Below are 17042 nucleotides of genomic sequence, written 5' to 3'. Positions count from 1 at the left end.
ACCTCTTTGTCCTATAATATTATAACCTGAACTTCTGAGGATACTTAGAAGAATACCTTAAACATTGTAAGTACTCGTGAAATATTAATAGGTTGATGTAAACACACTGATTCAACTGGAATGGTTCAGTGAAGAAAGTCCAAGTAAGTTGTTTTGTCAGAAAGTCCTCTGCAGATTTCTTAATACATATATTTTCTTTTTCTAGGAGTGCACAGAGAATTTCAACACTGAAGCACTTTTTATATTCTATTGAGATGGAAGCTATATTCACATTCCAAACCTGAAATAAGAATTCCTGTTAGAGACAAAGTACCTACAACTTAGTTTCCATCCTTAGAATCTTAAATTCTAAGTGTATTTGTTTCCTTAGTTACAGCCACAGAATTGTGATCAAGTTAGTGAGGGATGGTAACGAACTTTTCTATGTCTTTAGTTTGGATAACAGAAGAAGAAATAAAGGTGTGCCCTTTTTGAAGAATTCATGTTTGGCAATAGAAGAATTTCTTCCAAGTGAGCTATCAAACATTGAAGAATGGTACGTGCCTTAATCATTACATTCTTTACATTGTACATCAGTCTTTTGCATACATATTTGTATTCCCTGCAAGAATATGTGTTGCTAGGGAGTTGGTGTCTATGCCTTGTTTAGCTTTTTGTTCCCATCTTATAATACACTATTCAATAAGTCTTTGGGGAATAAATAAATAAATCCATGTGTGATTTGGCCTTAAGCTATGGAAGAAGGTTATGGTTGTAACAAAGGCTGGGTTTGGTTTTCTTCCTCAGTGCTCTCATAACAACACATTATTATAATTACTTAATCTGGTATCTGTCTCATTCAATAGAAAGGGAGATCTTAGGGATCTGGGACTATTTCTTATTTATCTTTGTTTCCCTTTAAAATCCATCACAATGCTTAAAAATAGTTAAAACTGTTTGTGAATGAATGAATGAATATGATTGTTGGCCAACTCTATGCTCCTGTGAGGTTCTCATGTTAGGTGTCTTTACAGATAATATGTGTTTATTTTCAGAATCTTCATGTTTATCTAGGAAAACTGCCAGTAATTCCTAGAGACCAATTTGTCCAGAGCAAATAGTGATGGACACTACACTTTTGGTTGTCCCATTCACCAAGTCCAAGGTAAAATTATGAAAGAAAATAAATTCCCAAGCCTGAAAGTAAGTTGACACAGTTTTGAAGGTACACAGAATATGAGGTAGTAATGGAAATTTAGTTTTAGTTCTCTCATCTAATATAAGCAAAAAACAAAATTCCACAGAAGAAGGATAATTTTGTTTCATATGATGAAAAATAGCTTTGTCTGTGTTGCATCTTATATAAATATCCTTCAGTATTTAGAGAGACAGAAGATGAACTGCAGTCTTCCTCAGCAGCAAGACAGCATTTCATATCATTTTTTATTTTATATTAATGAATATTTGTGGGTATTTTAGTTCATTTAGCAGTGCTATAACAGAATACCGGAGGCTGGGTAATTTATAAAGAAAAATTGTTTATTTAGCTCATGGTTCTGCAGGCTGGGAAGTACAGGAAGCATGATGCCTCCTTCTGCTCGGCTTCTGGTGAAGGCTTTTCGTGCCGCATCACAACATGGTGGAAAAGGTCAAAAGGAAAGCAGGCCCATGCAAAGATGCAAAACCCACAGGGGCATCCTGGCTTTATAACAACCCACTCTCACAGGATTAATTCATTCCTGTGAGAACTTATTCAGTCTTGCCAGAGCAAGAACTCATTACTGGGAGAAGAGTACCAATCTATTCATGAAGGATCCACCCTCATTATCCAAACACCTCCCACTAGGCTCCATCTCCCTAAAACTGCCACATTAGTGATCAAATTTCAACATGAGTATTGATAGAGACAAACTCAATCCATAGCACTGGGTTACCTTAAAATGACAGCTCCTACTCCTACTGAATAGCTAGTTATTCCATACATATGCACTTTTCATTCATTCTTGGGCAAGAAACTTATAGTCTCAGATTCTCAGTTGCTTCATCTGAAAACAGTTTGTGAAGAATTTATGAGGATTAGAGGTTATTGATGTCAAATATTTAGTGCAATGTCTGGTACATATTTGATGCTTGAAAACTAATAGGTATTTCATCATCATCATCATCAATATCATGAGTCATTATTATAAAAATTTACTTAAAATTTGAAGCAGATTTTAAACTCACAAAATGCAATAAGTAATTCATATTGATAATAGTAAACAGAAATGCCATGGCCTTCCCATGTCTTCTTGCTCTTGATTAGTCCAGGCAATTAATTGATCTATCAATCAGTAGCTTAAGTTTAATGGACTCAGAGGGAGACACACATAGTTACATAAGTGCTTACTCTCACTGGGCACCTTGGAAGACTGTATATCATGTAATTCTATTTTAGATACCAAGAAAAATACTGTTTTGAATGAGTCTGCCAATCTTACATTTCTTGAATTGTAGATTTACTTCTGTATTATCAAAAGTGGGATGCATTGATTTTACAATTGCTCAGAATATTATGAAAGACTTCACACAATATTAAATAAACAGCACATTTTACTTAAAAAAACATAATGAATTATTTAGCAAACATACTGTAAAAACCCTTATACTTGTGAATAATCAGAGAAATAAAAATAAAATATTTTATTTAATATTAATCAACAACATAATAAAAATAGTTGACAATTTTGTCACATTTCAAAACTAGTGTTTTAATATATGTTACAAATTAGCATAATCTTTTTGGAAAGCAATTTGGCTATAGGCCAAAAGTTATAAAATTTATCCTCTCTTGACTGAGCAAATGCAGTATGTGGAATATATTCTTAAGAAAATAATTTATTCTAAATCAAAATATACATGGAGAGAATATTCATTGAACTTTTTCTATGCAGTGAAAGTGAAATAATAGCCCTAACAGCCAACACTTACATAATACTCTGCACCAGGGATGTTTGCATTTTCGGTGCTGACATACTCATTTAATCCTCACAAATGTCCTTTTCTCATCTTATTGATAAGGAAAATGAGGCGCAAATTGTTTAAATAACTTGCCACTGAGCAACAGGTATCAGACTGTGGATTTTGTACTCTAAATCAATACACTATTTAGCCTTACCAGTAGGGGCAACAACATGACAGCAATAGAAAAATGGTTATGTAAATGATTATTTTAACTGAACAGAATATTACATAATGATTCAAATGAACTATTATGGAGAATATAAAGCAATTCGGACTTCAGAAAAATTCTACTAAACTACAAAATAATATATAGTCAACTCATCATGGTTACAACTGTGAAACATGGCTCTCATGAAAGGCTTAATATGTACTAATGTGCAAGGCCAGCCACTTGCACATGAATATTGAGAGATAATTGAAGTAAGATAAACAAGGAATAAGATCTAGACACCTACTAAATCCTATGGTCAGGAAGACAGCAATCTACATAGTCAGTCCCATCTGATGTTGCACAGGCTTCCCGCTCAAAGGGCATTTGAACTGAATGGTAGAGAATACATGGCTCTAGAAGTGTGACATGCAGATGGAGGGTGAGTCAGAGACAGAGGAAGAATTTTCCTGAAATATCAATCAAAGAAGAGTCCCAGGTGATTGAAACTGGAGCTTTACCCCTATGCGGATAGAGGTTGGCGAGCAAGCTCTAGCCTGATGGCTCAAAAGCCGAGCAGGGCTCTTTTTGGTGTCAAAGACTAGGAAACACTTTGAAACCCCTAAATGCTCAAGAGATTCCAGCAGAGGTGAGCAGTTGTTGATGGGAGTGGAACTCAGACCAAATACGAAGTTAGGCCTCCCTTTGATTGCAGTAATTTCCAAAAATTTTGAGCAATTAAAATTGTAGAACCCCAATAGTTACAGAATCCTTGGGTATGGAGAAGTAGAAGCTGCTCTAAATCCTACTGACCAGAGCCTTAGAAGCTCCTGCTAGGTTTCCAGATTTTGTTCCTATTGGATTCAGGAGAGGGCCAATGGAAGACGTGAGTCAGGAGCATCAGATAGCTGAGATGATGCTAGGCCTGCTCAGGGCTTGACAACAATTAAGTAAAATATGAAAAGTAACACATTCAATTAAAAGGGTGATAAATTTACAGATATTTTTATTTTATATATCTTTAATGTCATAATATTTATTTTAAAATTTTTAAAAATCTGGTAATTTATGGAGGGTGCACTTTAGCAAGACTTTTAGCTGTGCCCTCTAGCTATCTGCTTAGGTTCTTGTAATTGGATGATTTACACAAGCATTTCCTTTCTCTTTTTCTCTTTCACTGTCTGTTCTCTAACACATGGGCACAATGCTATGGCCCCATCACTGAATGTATTTATTCACAGCAGATATTCCTCAGTGCTGGCTATGATGCAGTCTCTCTCAGTGCATTTTTTGCAAAGGTTTATGGTAATATAGTATATTGATCTCCTTCTTAGAGCAATGTCGACAAGTTCATTCCAAGACAGAGGTCACATGCATGATCCTTCATTAAAATATTAAAAAGCCATGTGTTTCAAAGTTAACAAATATTGACAGGCAGTTAATAATTTTCCTCTTTCTTGTACTTCATGGGACTAGTCATTAACCTCTGACATTCTGTGTAGGGGATTGCAATGGCAGAGAAATCATGTGACATCAGGCCAGGCTGATGTGACTCCGATGGCAAATGATAGCTGGCCTTTCCACCCAACAACAATGTAAATCAGTTGATATAGAAAATGTTGTGTAAATATATTTGTTTATTTAATCTCTTTCCTCCCTTCCAGTCTTCCTTGCCTTCTTCCTTCTCTCCCTTTCTTCATCACTCTCTCTCTCTCCTTTCGTTTCTTCTTTTCTAAAAAATTTTGAAGGAGTTACCTGAAAATAAGTGTTTAGGTATGCTTGTTTAACATTTTAATTATACAAACTTGATGAGTCATTTATTGTTATAAGTTAACTTAGAAGAACTTTAATGTATGCCAATTTCTTATGCCAATCATAAATTTAAAAATAAGATATGGGATAAAGTGAGAAAAATATTATATTAATTTCTGTTTTGTTTCAGTGTCAAAAAGCAAACTAATGACTGTGTGGTTTCTGACTTTTGGATTTTCTATGGAATTAATTTTAGTCCTATATAACTGTACAGTATGTACATTAAAAAAAAATCTTGGCCACAATTTATAGATTCAAGTTCTAACATTGAACCAGTTTTAGTATAAAATTTTCACTCAAATGTCATTGGATCATCTTGGGGGTTAAAAGATTCAAGTGAAACTGAAAAAGTACCCCATGTCCCTGACTTCTTGACTAATATTTATTAACCTATAGCAGTTGGCCAAATTTCATTTCTATTAAACCACCCATATTACCTAAATTTTTAAAATTTATCTTCTAAGAAGCAAAATTTAAGTATTGGTTGGATTGTATACAAAATAAAAGTTGTTCTAGGGGATAGGTAATAGGAAATGAAGAAATCCTACTGTTGAGCTTTGCAAGCACTGTCAAACTACAGTCATAAGGCATAAATAATCTGTCCTTTACTGATGCTGGGCCAGCTTGATGCTAATGAACTTCTTTTCTAAGGCCTTAATCTGTTGCATTTCCCGTGACTCAGCCAATCCTCCCACTCTCTGTTGAAAAGAGTCATGGACCATTTTGGAATCGCTTGCAATATGCACCCTTTATGCTTTGATGACATCAAAGATAGTTATATTTAGTGACTAAAATGCAAACATTTGCGCGTGGAAGCAGCCACACCACCCCCTTTTAACAAACTAAGACACCGCTTTCCATCAGGCAGCTTTTACTGAACATTCACTGTGGTCAGGCACTTTTCTGAGTACTTATTAACTCTGTTAACTTTTTCTGAGTACTTATTAACCCTATTCATTTAATCCTTAGTAACTTTAGGAAGTAGACGATGGTGATGATGATAATGATGATCATGATTATTATTATTATTATTTTGAGACAGGGTCTTTCTCTGTCACCCATGCTAGAGTGCAGTGACATGATCAAAGCTCACTACAACTTTCACTGCCTGCTGCCCCCTCAGGCTCAAGAGATCCTCCCACCTCAGCCTCCCTGGTAGCTGGGACCATAGGCACATGCCACCATGCTGGCTAATTTTTGTATTTTTTTTTGTAGAGGCTGTAGAGATGGGGTTTCTCCATGTTGCCCAGGCTGTCTCAAAATCCTGAGCTCAAGCAATGCAACTGCCTCAGCCTCCCAAAGTGCTGGGACTGTAGGTGTGAGCCACTGCACCTGGACAGAATCAGACATTACTATTACTCCCATTTTTCTTATGAGTAAACAGAGACACAGAGGTTGAATAATTTGCTCAAGCTCACAGAGGGAAACTGGGGTTCTAAAGCAGGTAACCTGGTGCCAGATTTCCCACATAATAGCCTTGACTACTATTTGCCCTCTCCTACCCCGGCCATCACCTCCTGGTGCTTTATGTATTATCTGTGCTCTAGCCAAACTGGACTACTTTGCAATTCTGCAAACTCATTCCCATTTTTTTCTGTTCGAAGTTAGATTCCCTTCCTATGCACTGCCATTGCCTCCTGTGCTTGCAGTACCTCTGTCTGATTCCTCCGTGAGGAATGTATGCCTACCTGCCTTCAAACTAAGGGATTGAGGGGATCTGTGGAGAAATTTTGTAGCTAGGAAAGCATTTTGGAGGCCATTCAGAAGGGAGAGCTACTTTTCTTTACCTTAGTATCAGCCTGCTCAGTTTGCACAGATGGTTAAAGGGAAGGATACTAGAGAGAAAAATTACAGTAAAGATAGTGTGTTCGTCCGTTTGCATTGCTGTAAGGGAATACCTGAGGCTGGGTAATTTGTAAAGAAAAGAAGTTTATCTTGGCTAATGGTTCTGCAGGCTGTAGAAGAAGCATAGTGCTGGCATCTGCTTCTGTTGAGGGCCTCCGAAGCTTCCAATCACGGCAGAAGGCAAATGGGGAGCAGGCCTGTCATATGGTGAGAGTGGGAGCAAGAGAGATGCCAGGCTTCTTTAAACAACCAGCTTGCCCATGAACTGATAGAGTGAGAACTCATGCTTCACCAGGGGGACGGCACTAAGCCATTCATCAGGGATCCTCCCCACCTCAATCACATTTCAACATGAGATTGAGATTTGGAGGGGACACACATCCAAACCATATCAGATAGGTAGGATCAGATGTCCCCTACTGTGCTAAGCATTAACCCCTTAGTTGCTTGATAATAGGAGGTACAGGATTTGATTGGAGGGGCCAGAGTAAATAAGGGAGCTGTAGAAGAATTTGGGGCACGGTCTGTTATCAATGGGTATGACATTATTTAATGATGTAAGTAACCAACAGGTCTCTATCAGTGTGTCCCGGCTAAAGATTCTCAATTGGTTGCATCTTGTGTTAGTGATCTGAATGGAATTCTAAAACTCCCAAATTCTCTCCTTATTTCTCTCCTTTTCCTCTTTTATCACAAATGAAATATGCTTTTGTTTAGTAATAATCCATTCATATTCTTGTCTCAAAGAAGTGGGGGAACCTGGAATTCTCCCCTGTTTAGCCCTACAGAGGAAAATACATTGAACTCTGATTATTTAATCTTGGAGCCAATATGTGTAGGTGTCAAGTTCACAAAACATTTCACATTCTGTGTTCCCTGGTTTTATTTTAACCTCTTTCAGAATTATAATATTCTTTTACTTTATGTCTTAAAAATATGCTGCTTTATCTTTCTGTTTATGAAATATCTAATGTCATCTGTCAGGGCTGGAAGATTAAGAACTGAAATCCAGATTTTAAAGAATGCCTAACTCAGGTGTGCTGGTCCCAGCTTTGTTTAGTGTGTGCTCCAGGTCCCCTGCACTTTCACCTCCTTGACTACTTCTGCCTTGAGACATCTAGTAGCTGGTGCATCATCCACATTGCTCTCTTTAATAGATCATTTCTAGTGGTATTAAGCTATGTTTTTATATCTCTGATCTTAAAACAAATAGTCAAACATGAAGCCCCATCATCTTCCAGCTTCTGAATGTCACAGTAAAACATATCAAAAGAATTGTCATGTCACCCATTGTGTTCACTTCCTCACCTCCCATTCATTCTTTAACTCATTTGAATCTGGTTTCTCTTACCTTCAATTCATTTGTCAATGACCTCAATGTTCCCTAAATCAATGGGCATTCCTCTCTCATCTTCTACCCAACCTTTCAGCAGCATCCAAAATAATTTCTTTTGAAGACTCTCTTTTGTGTTTAAGTGACATGCCACCCTCCAAATTTTGTTTCTACTTACTGGCCATGCCTTCTTAGTCTTTGGTTTGCTGGCTTTTCCTCTTTCTTCAATAAAATATTAGAATATATTTTATTTAACTCAATATACAAAAGTATTATCATTTCAACATAATAAATATACAAAATAATTAATAATTAATAAACTATTTTATGATTTTCTTTTGTCCTAAGTTTTTGTGATTTGGTGTAATTTATTTTATTTTTTTGCTTTACTATTATTTTTAATTGACAGATAATAATTGTACATCTTTTTGGAGTACAGTGTGATATTTTGATACATGTATACAATGCGTAATGATCAAATCAGGGTAATTAGCACATCCATCACCTTAAATATCTGTCCTTTCTTTATGTTTGAAACATTCAAAATCTACTCTTCTAGCTATCTGAAAATACACAATAAATGGTTGTTAATTATAGTTATTCCATAATGCTGTAGAACACCAGGACTTTTGACCTTTAAAGATTAGTGTACCTCTGGTCAAATTCTGTACTTTTCATACTTATTTTCTCTCACTTAAACTTTCACCTTGCCTGATTATCAAGCTTATGTTAAATAGAACCACATGAAACTGATGTCTTTGTAAGTAAAAATCAGGTGAATAGCAGCAATTTATTGATTCAACCTAATATTTCCAACCGAGAGCTCTCCTCTGCACTACATATCTAACTGTTTATCCAACACCTTTATTGGATGTCTAATAGACATCTGAAACATAAAACTTTCAAAATGGAATTTGTGTACCTATTCATCTGCTCAAGTCCAAGTTTTCTCTATGTTATTCAATGCCACCATCTAAGAGTCATCCTTGATTTATGTATTTTCCTTATCTCAAAAATGCAATCAATTGCCTAGTCCTTTTTCTTCTTTTACAAATTTATATATTGGGTTTTTAGGTCTACTCTAAGCTGCTCTAGTCCAAGTGACCTGTGTCTTGACTAAACACTGTAATAACTCTGTTTTTTCTGCTCCATTCACACCCTCTTTGCTATCCAATCTCCATATAGCAACCAGAGTGATCACTTGGAAATATATATCACACTCTCGTGCTAAACAAGCAAGCAAGCAAACAAAAAATAGCAGCAACAAAAATACCTCTTCAGAGGCTTCCCAATGTATTTGGAATCGTCCAATCCTTACCATGGTTCTTACCACGGGTTGGCAAATGATACCCTGCAGGTTGTGTTGGTTTCACTGTCTGCTTTTGTAAATAATTTTTTTAGACACAGGCATGCTCATTCATTTATGTATTATGTATGGATGCTTCTGTACTACAATGACAGATTGAGTCATTGCAACAGGGAATGTCTGGGCTGCAAAGCCTATAATATTTACTATCTGAGCCTTTATGGAAAATATTTGCTGATCTCTTGTTTATTCTCTACAATCTAAGTCCTATCTAGCTCTGAACTCGTGTCTAGCCATTCTGCCCTTAGCTCATTTACATCTTTTCCTACAAAAGCCTTATTCCCATTACAAGACCAGGCCTAGTAATTTACTGCCATAAAGAATTTCCTTGCATCTGGTCTTCCCTCTACAGGAAATGCTGTCTTTCTGGATCTTTGATTGGCTGCTACTTTCTCATTATCTAGCTTTCATCTCCTTGGAGAGAGGTATTCCTTGACATTCAATCTAATGTTGCCCCTAATTCCTTTCTGTATCATTGTGTTCTTTAAAAGTTCCTACACAGCATTTATCACAGTCGGCAATTATTTTTAAGTTTTTGCTAACCTTTTCTCTTTCTTTCCCTCTAGAAGCTCCATGAAACAGGAATGTCTTCTTCCTTGTTCATTTGCTCCACTCCAGCAACTCACGCAGACTTACACATTATATGCGCTCAGTAAATATTTATACATGAATGAATGTGACCATTGTCTTTGGTTTCCCAGATGGGTCTCTACCATAAAATTTCCTACCAGGCACACTTCTGAGCGCCCGCAGCTAACATTCCTGCTCCTACTGTAGATTGCTTGCAGTTCTCTGGGACACCAAAAGAGAATTTTGTCCTCTCGACTCCTCTGGGTAGCAGAAACTATGCTATTCCAAGTAAAATTAAGGACACTGTCATGCTCCTCATTTTATTATTATAATTTTCCACCTGGGTCTTGAAGCAGTGTTATTAATGCCACTGTGTTTTATAGTGTTTTTCATAAAACACACTTTTCACTTTCTATCCATAGCCCCTAACCTCAACAAAACTTAATTATCAGCCTTGTCCAGAATAGGGATAAATTCAAATGACAAACACATGCTGCACAAGTTCAGAATTGACTTTGATCCTGATGATTAAAGTTTTGTCCTTTTGCTAGGGTTGTCCCATTGAGCCCCTTTTCCTTAGGATGAGTTATCATCAGGAAGTTTCCTTAACGATTTCTGTAAATAGTATTCTATTGACTCTGCATCAATAGTGTAAGGAATCCCTTCCTTTTGCAAACACGTATTAAATCCCTGTTGTATGAAGCTCTGATTTAAATGTTAAGAATAAATTGTTAAATCTGATACATATGGAATTTACAGTTTAGTGGGTTATCTTAGCTCTGGTGTGTCCAAACATCTTTGAGTCTCAGTTTCCTTATTTGTAACTTGGTATAATATCATCTACACTGAAAGTTCACTGTAAAGATTAAATGACCTTATAAATATAAAGCACCTAACACAGCATCCTGTACAATGTAGGTACTCAGGAAATTTATCCACTATGTGGTTTGCAAATGAGAAATAAATACTAGCAATGAAGTAATACTTCCCATATATTCCTACTGATAGTGACAGGAGGCAGCCAAATGCCTAGGCAGATGGTGTAGGTACCCAATAAAACCCCACCTCCAAGCTGAAGACAGTTTAAAGCCTGAAAGCCAAGCTACAAGTTAAATCCTTGGATGAGATTGAGAACTTGTTTTCCTCTTTGGCATGCTTTCCTCTGATTGATCCCCACCTTTCACTTATTTTACATATATCTACCCTTTCCTAATTGGTTTTCTACACTGTCTTCCCACCTTTGAATGATGCCTTCCCTTTAACCTTTTTTTGCATACTCACAAACCAATCAGCACACATTCCCCATCCTGTGCCTATAAAGACCTCACCTCAGTCATTAGAGGGGGAAATGGTCTAACTTCTCCCCCTCTGAAGAGATAGGCTGACTTCAGGGAAGAGACAACCTGACTTCCGGGAAGATGACCTGCCCTTCCTGTCCCCTCTCCAGCTCCCCTCTCTACTGAGAGCTGTTTTCATCACTCAATGAAATTCTCCACCTTCACCATCCTTCAGCTATCTGTTTGACCTCATTCTTCTTGGATGCCATGCAAGAGCTGTCACACTGGCCCTTTGCCCTCACCAGTGGAGGACAGCTGCCCCACACAACGAGGCAAGAGGCCAACTGAGTTGCTAACACACCACCGTTCATGGACAGCAGAACTAAAGGAGCACTGTAACACTTCATCTGGGGCTTCAGGGTCACGGGCACCCCCACACGAGCACTGCTTCATTCTCCTTGAGGCAACACACCCGGGTTGGCCATGGGTCCCAAATGGAGTTTGCTCCTGTGTCGGCACCCAGGGCAGCCAGCCGGGTCTTGCACTCGCTTGCTAGTACCTGGTCTGGCCGCAGGCCCCACACAGAGCTTGTTCCTATGTTGGCCAGATCCGCACTCACTGGCTCATGTGCTCCCTCCTGCAAGGAGTTGAGCTCATGACAAGTAGAGGGGGCGCCTCTGCTGGGAGTTGGGCGAAGGGGCTGAGAAAATTCCTGCATCACTACCATTATCAATTTTTCCACTCAGGTTATACCTCAATATGATGCATTAGGAAGGACAAAACTTCTAACATTCAAACTGTGTAGCTTTTAGGTAAATATTGTTCTAGGCCTAGGAGAGAGTTATTTAGTAGCATTACATTACATTATTTAGTAACATTTAAAATCAAAATTATAATGTTAGAGTACCCTCAAAATATTTTTGCAATGGTTACATGATTGGTAACCATTCAAACTGTGTAGCTTTTAGGTAAATATTGTTCTAGGCCTAGGAGAGAGTTATTTAGTAGCATTACATTACATTATTTAGTAACATTTAAAATCAAAATTATAATGTTAGAGTACCCTCAAAATATTTTTGCAATGGTTACATGATTGGTTAAAGCATATTATTTTTAACGTATTTGCTTATCGTGCTGGTGTACCTACTCTGAAGTTATCAGTGATCAAACAAGGCAACTAGGACTTCAGAGACTGAGTCCACAAGCTCCAAGAGAACAGAAAAATCCGAAGAGAGTCTTATATTTGGCTGTATTCCATCTCAACACTTCCACCCAGTGCATTTACTATGTGATGTGTTGCACCAAAAAATTTGTTTAGAGCCTGTTGCAGTATCACTGGACTGGGCAAAGAAGAAAAAAACAACCTAAACAAAACAAAATAGCAGGAGCAACAACAAAACTGAAGTTCAGTGCAACCAAGGCAGGCAGGATTTGAGTAGCGAAGGTGTTAGAGAAAAGTGAATCACTAAGCAATAAGCCCAGCACTGCACAAAATTTCCCCTTAGGGTATTTCCTGATTCCTAAGCTGTTTGTGTATGGAGGAGGATTCTAGAAACCAACTAAACAGCAGCTTAGGCAGTCTTATAGTGTTGGAGATTTCAGGTCCTACTAATGAGGAGTTGCCTTGAGACCCCACATAATCAGAACATCTCAAACCCTGATTTCATCAGAGATTGATTGTTTGTACTCTATTTTCCTGGCAAAGAAAAGTATATCACATTGTGAGGAAGATAAATATGTCTAGTGCCTTAAAATGTTTTCTGTCAAATTGTCTGGCATTTAATTCAAAATTACTATGTCTTCCAGGAAATAGGACCAAAATGACTAAATGTCTCATATTTTCAAAGAAATGATAAAGGTAATAAAGAAATGCTAATAAGGAAAGGACACATGTTGCAATTGTTAGCTGACTACGGAAAAGAATCATAAAAGAATGTAGACTAATATACTAAAAGAACATACAAATATACAACAATAATTAATTTAAAATAAATCAAGAAATATGGGAAAGGGTAATGATAGAATATTTATATATGGTACATTGAAATCATGATCTATCAGTACTTACATAAAAGAAATAAAAAAGATGGAAAAATATGAACCATATAGACACTAACCAAAAGATAGCTCGTATAGCTATTATACTATCAGACAAAGTAGACTTTAAGGCAAGATGTATTACTAGATAGGCAGAACATTTATTGTTTATCTATAGAGAAGACAGATTTTTGTGGCTATATACCTACCAGACAAAGAACGCTTCACAGCGAGAACAATAAAGAAACTTAAAGAGGTATTTCATAATGATAAAAGGTCAATTCAGTAAGAAGATAAAGGCAATTTTAAATTTGTATGTACCTGAAAACATAACCTCAAAATATATAAAGCAAAGACTGGCAGAGTATAAAGAGAAAAATAAATATTCACAATCATCTGGCTGGAAATTTTAACACTAATTTCAAGGACTCATAGACCAAGAAGATAAAATATCAGTAGTAAACCCTGTTAGTGACATATTACTCTTTTTTAAAATTGCTGATTTTGATTTCTGAAATAATTTGTTTAGATTTTCTTATCTAGGTTAATGAAATATTTGGATTTATGGTATTCTTTTTTTGTAGTACCTTTGTCAGATGTTGGTATTGAGACTATGCTGACCTCATAAAATGACTTGGGAACTAGCTTTTCTTTAACAGTGTTCTTGTAAGACTGGTACTATTTCTTCCTTAAATGTTGGAAGATGTTTCAGTGAAGTAATCTGAGCTAGCATTTTCTTGTGGATGGGTTTACTTTTTACTGATAGGTCCAGTTTATTTAATACATATAGTAGTATTAAGATACTCAATTTCTTCTTGTATCAGTTCTGCTAAGTTGACTTTTCAGGGAATGTGTCCATTTTATACTTTTAAAACTTATTATCATAACATGGTTTATATATCACACATGGTTATTGTATTTAATGTCTATAGAATCTGTTGTGATGTTTCCCATTTTAGTTCTTGTATTGAACCTTTCTTCTTGATTAGTGTTTCCAGGCATTAATCAATTTATTAGACATATAAGATGCCAAATGTTTAGATATATTTGTTAACTGTTGCACTGATTTCTAATTTTATCTTTATTATTTTCTTCTAATTAGGTTTACTTGCTGTCTTTTTTGATCTTCTTGAAAATGATGCTTACACTGTTGGTTTTTAGACTTTTTTCTCTTCTAATATAGATACCTAAAACTATTAAATTTTCTCCAAGCACAGTTTTAAGATACTATATTTTCATTAACATGCACTTTAAATTATTTTCTAATTTTCACGTGGTTCCTTTATTGAACCATGGACAACTTAGGACAACATCGTTTAATGTCCAATTTTAGAAAAATATTTTAGTTACCATTATACTCATTTCTAGCTTGATTATAGTGATTGGATAATATGTTCTGTAGGATTTTAAGTCTTTGAAATTTGTTGAGACTTGCTTTATGGCCAAACATAAATATTTCATATATACTTACAAAGAATGTGTATTTTTCCATAGTTGTTTACAGTCGCTTATATATTAGGGAAAGAGTGTTAATTAAAATTACAATGTTCAAGGTACATTTTTATTTCTTGACCTTGGTGGTAATTCCATGAATGCTTGCTTATAATTTTAATCACATTGTTCATTTATGTTTCATGTATTTTTCAACTCATTTCTATGTAAAAAGATAGAATTTTTTTAAAAAAGAATGTGAAATAATATCAGAGTATATTGTGAAGGGTAGGGATTAAATCAGTAACACGGGTGCTATGGTATGAATGTGTCCCCTCCAAAATTCAGGTGTTGCCAATGGATAGTATTAAAAGTTGGGGTCTTTAAGAAGTGAATTGGCAATGAGGGTTTCTTCCTCATTAATGGAATTAAGGCCTTTTTTTCTTTTTTTTAAATTATATTTTAAGTTCTAGGGTACATGTGCACAACTTGCAGGTATGTTACATATGTATACATGTGCTGTGTTGGTGTGCTGCACCCATTAACTTGTCATTTACATTAGGTATATCTCCTAATGCTATCCCTCCCCCCTCCACCCACCCCGTGACAGGCCCTGGTGTGTGATGTTCCCCACCCTGTGTCCAAGTATTCTCATTGTTCAATTCCCACCTATGAGTGAGAACATGCGGTGTTTGGTTTTCTGTCCTTGAGTTAGTTTGCTCAGAATGATGGTTTCTAGCTTCATCCATGTCCCTACAAAGGACATGAACTCATCCTTTTTTATGGCTGCATAGTATTCCATGGTGTATATGTGCCACATTTTCTTAATCTAGTCTATCGTTGATGGACATTTGGGTTGGTTCCAAGTATTTGCTACTGTGATTAGTGCTGCAATAAACATACGTGTGCATGTGTCTTTATAGCAGCATGATTTGTAATCTTTTGGGTATATACCCAGTAATGGGATGGCTGGGTTAAATGGTGTTTCTAGTTCTAGATCCTTGAGGAATTGCCACACTGACTTCCACAATGGTTGAACTAGTTTACAATCCTACCAACAGTGTAAAAGTGTTCCTACTTCTCCACATCCTCTCTAGCACCTGTTGTTTCCTGACTTTTTAATGATCACCATTCTAACTGGTGTGAGATGGTGTGAGATGGTTTTGATTTGCAGTTCTCTGATGACCAGTGATGATAAGCATTTTTTCATGTGTCTTTTGGCTGCATAAATGTCTTCTTTTAAGAAGTGTCTCTTCATATCTTTCGCCAACTTTTTGATGTGGTTGTTTGATTTTTTTCTTGTAAATTTGTTTAAGTTCTTTGTAGAGTCTGGATATTAACCCTTTGTCAGATGGTAGACAGATTGTAAAAATTGTCTCCCATTCTGTAGGTTGCCTGTTCACTCTGATGGTAGTTTCTTTTGCTGTGCAGAAGCTCTTTAGTTTAATTAGATCCCATTTGCCTATTTTGGCTTTTGTTACCATTGCTTTTGGTGTTTTAGTCATGAAGTCCTTGCCCATGGCTATGTCCTGATTGGTACTGCCTAGGTTTTCTTCTAGGGTTTTTATGGTTTTAGGTCTAACATTTAAATTTTTAATCTATCTTGAATTAATTTTTGTATAAGGAGTAAGGAAGGGATCCAGTTTCAACTTTCTACATATGGCTAGCCAGTTTTCCCAGCACCATTTATTAAATAGGGAATCTTTTTCCCATTTCTTGTTTTTGTCAGGTTTGTCAAAGATCAGATGGTTGTATATGTGTGGTATTATTTCTGAGGCCTCTGTTCTGTTCCACTGGTCTATATCTCTGTTTTGGTACCAGTACCACACTGTTTTGCTTACTGTAGCCTTGTAGTATAGTTTGAAGTCAGGTAGCATGATGCCTCCAGCTTCTCACTGGGGCTTGTTGGACAGTGAGTGCAGCCCACGGAGTGTGAGCTGAAGCAGGGCGGGGCATTGCCTCACCTGGGAAGCACAGGGGGTTGGGGAATTCCCTTTCCTAGCCAAGGAAAGCCATGACAGACGGTACCTGGAAAATCAGGACACTCCCACCCTAATACTGCACTTTTCCAGTGGTCTTAGCAAAGGGCACACCAGGCGATTTTATCACAGGCCTGTCTCGGAGGGTCCCACGCCCACAGAGCCTCATTCACTGCTCCCACAGCAGTCTGAGATCCAACTGCAAGGCAGCAGCAAGGCTGGGGGAGGGGCATCCACTATTGCTGAGGCTTGAGTAGGTAAA

At 36.8% G+C, this 17042-nt stretch overlaps 1 long non-coding RNA gene across 1 annotated transcript in view; it reads left to right on the top strand.

Moving 5' to 3' along the window:
• The first annotated feature begins 380 nt into the window (after positions 1–380).
• LOC129060804 (uncharacterized) overlaps positions 381–17042 on the top strand; it is a 58913-nt gene continuing 42251 nt past the window's right edge. Inside the window, exon 1 of the long non-coding RNA XR_008527700.1 lies at positions 381–535. This is a non-coding gene — a long non-coding RNA (uncharacterized LOC129060804). The remainder of the gene's footprint in view (positions 536–17042) is intronic.

The sequence above is a fragment of the Pongo abelii genome, chromosome 7 (genome assembly GCF_028885655.2).
Source record: "Pongo abelii isolate AG06213 chromosome 7, NHGRI_mPonAbe1-v2.0_pri, whole genome shotgun sequence".
NCBI classification, from domain to species: Eukaryota; Metazoa; Chordata; class Mammalia; order Primates; family Hominidae; genus Pongo; species Pongo abelii.
This window is presented reverse-complemented; position numbering and strand designations above follow the sequence as displayed.